This window comes from Octopus bimaculoides, chromosome 4 (assembly GCF_046866305.1).
Source record: "Octopus bimaculoides isolate indiv1 chromosome 4, ASM4686630v1, whole genome shotgun sequence".
Taxonomy (NCBI): domain Eukaryota; kingdom Metazoa; phylum Mollusca; class Cephalopoda; order Octopoda; family Octopodidae; genus Octopus; species Octopus bimaculoides.
The window spans coordinates 107953004-107955503 of NC_142931.1; the positions used below are offsets into that span (position 1 = coordinate 107953004).

Below are 2500 nucleotides of genomic sequence, written 5' to 3' on the forward strand. Positions count from 1 at the left end.
TGTCTGCTCTCACAAAATACACCAGAGCAAACACGACTGAGCGCTCTGAGAAGTAAAACCATAATAAATAAATAAATAAATAAAACAATGGAAGTAATTATTCGAAATTAGCAAACCAATGAATTGAAAACATCCATTCTCTCATATTTCTGATTATTGTATATAACATAATATTATAATGCCTGTCATCGAAAATGACTTAATTAGCTTGCATATTAAGTTACATCACGGCTCGTAGATATCAATAAAATTGAAACATTGAAACTGTGACTATCCTATTTCTTTTTCACTCTATAGCTATCTCTGCCTACCATGGTTTTGATGGACGTAGTTTTATCTACTGCGATTGAGTTTATTGTAACGTAATCATCCCATAATTTGTGAAGTGCGTAATTTGATTAACATGCTTGAAAATGGTGCACGAATTGCTACAAATAAGCAGCTGAGCCTTCACTACAACACATTATTTTTAGTCACTAGTGCAAGAGGACATGTTATACCTTTATCTAGAAAGTTACTGTGTCCCTGTGTAATTGAAAATATTACCACACATGTAACTATCCGTAAGAAATAGTGATACTACGGTAGAATATATCTGAAAGAAAACGAAAGTTATTACTCGAAATATTAACTATAAAGTTCTGTATAAAAACCAGGTTTCATCCAGGTAAGTGAACAATACGAATATCGTGGTGAATATAAGGCGGCGTCTTTGTTATTAGATATGCAATTTATTTGAGTAATTTGGTTTGAAAATTGAAATAAGAAGTAGTCATATTCAATTGATAAAATTGATAATATTATGAATGATCCTTATAGCCGTTTTCCTTCGATTGGAAGAAAAGAAATATAAAGATGGGATTGCAAAAATTACTGCCGTTAAATATTGATTAGGAATGTTAAAACTCGAACAGGAATGCTAGTGCACACGAAAAAGTTGCTATGTAATCTGTCACTAAATCAAAAGAAGATACTCGAAGAAAATTACAATGATCGTCAAATCTTTTGCGAGGACGAAACCTGCCTTTTCTGGAAGTAAACGCCATCAAGAAATTTTTATAGCAAAACATGAAACCTTGCAGCCTTGTTGCAAATCATTAAATTATTGGTTAATCACGTTACTTGAAGGCAACACCGAAATGACTTCAAAGAAAAACTGGTCTTTATTAGTCAAACCAAAAAAAATTTTTAATTTCACAAGCAATCTTTGCAGTCGTTTGGCAACCATATAAAATGGCTTCGGCCACTACGTCACATATTTTGTCCGGATGTTGAAAGATATTGCTAAAGAAATTAGCTTTCAGTTTTAATAATTTTTTATATGGTCCATTGTCATCTTAACACGCGTAGTATTTCTTATTTTTCTACTAAGCGATATTGTTGCTATATTCCATGCATCAGAGGACATCAATTACATTAAAGGCTAGTTATAGTAGAAGAACTCAGTAATTAAAGTACCCATTGGAGGTGATATCATTGCTCTTCAAATGTTTTGGAATAAAATTAACGTTAAGCATACTGCTGAAAATATTCACGAGTCATTCGATAAAATGAAGGGCAGCAGTTTGAAAGAAACTGGATGAAGTAGCATCCAAGTATATTTTGCTCGACCGTATAATTTGATAATTTCAAATATCTACTGAATGAACTCATTGATGAAACGGCTACCAATGCTTGAGAATTGGATTTCGATGATATTGAAGTATTGGTTCCACATAAAAAGTGGTGTCTCATTGAAATCAAACATTAATCATCATGTAAAAAGGAAGAAAATAATATATGCTCGGAAGAAAATCATGCTAAAAATACTAGCTGGCCCTTGATAACATTTTTGTTATCAGATTAATGATTTGCCCTACTTACGAATTGTCTACTTTTATTTTAAAGAAATAAATATAATTCCCACTAGTTTTCATAGTCAATATGCTTTTGATGTCTGAAATGTCACTTGGTCTACATAATCTAACGCGTCACACATTTTCAAGATGTCAGGGTGCGATTTGAGGGAAATTTGACTGCTATTTCTAGCAAATAATGTAACCACGTAGATGCTCCGTTATCGAAATTATCTTCTCTTATGGAGAAGGGTTACGACAGAAGCATTCATAGAGTGATTATGAAAACAATTTGTATAGACACTACACCTCAAATCAATCCAATATAGATCAACAATATATACCCTTCCAGCTAATCAGGTAAGTTTATGCTTAGGACTGAACTTGTTACTTTTAATCCAGAAACCAATGTATATTGATCAATATAATGTAGACTGAATGCCCACCTTTTTACTAAACACTCGACACTGCCTTTTAGCCACTTGATCTATAAACATATGATAGCCGTAACCTTTTTAAAACTCTGTTAATTTTATACACTCACTACCCTAACAAAATATCTGTTAGATTTCTATTACCTCCTAAATCCAGATGGCGTTGACACTTTAGAAGCAACAGCAGTTTCTATCGACTAAAACGTTCAAAACTACGACTGGTTAACTCTT

At 32.6% G+C, this 2500-nt stretch overlaps 1 protein-coding gene across 3 annotated transcripts in view; it reads right to left on the minus strand.

Moving 5' to 3' along the window:
• LOC106875459 (FMRFamide receptor) overlaps positions 1–2500 on the minus strand; it is a 179793-nt gene that overhangs the window by 65336 nt on the left and 111957 nt on the right. The window lies entirely within an intron of this gene.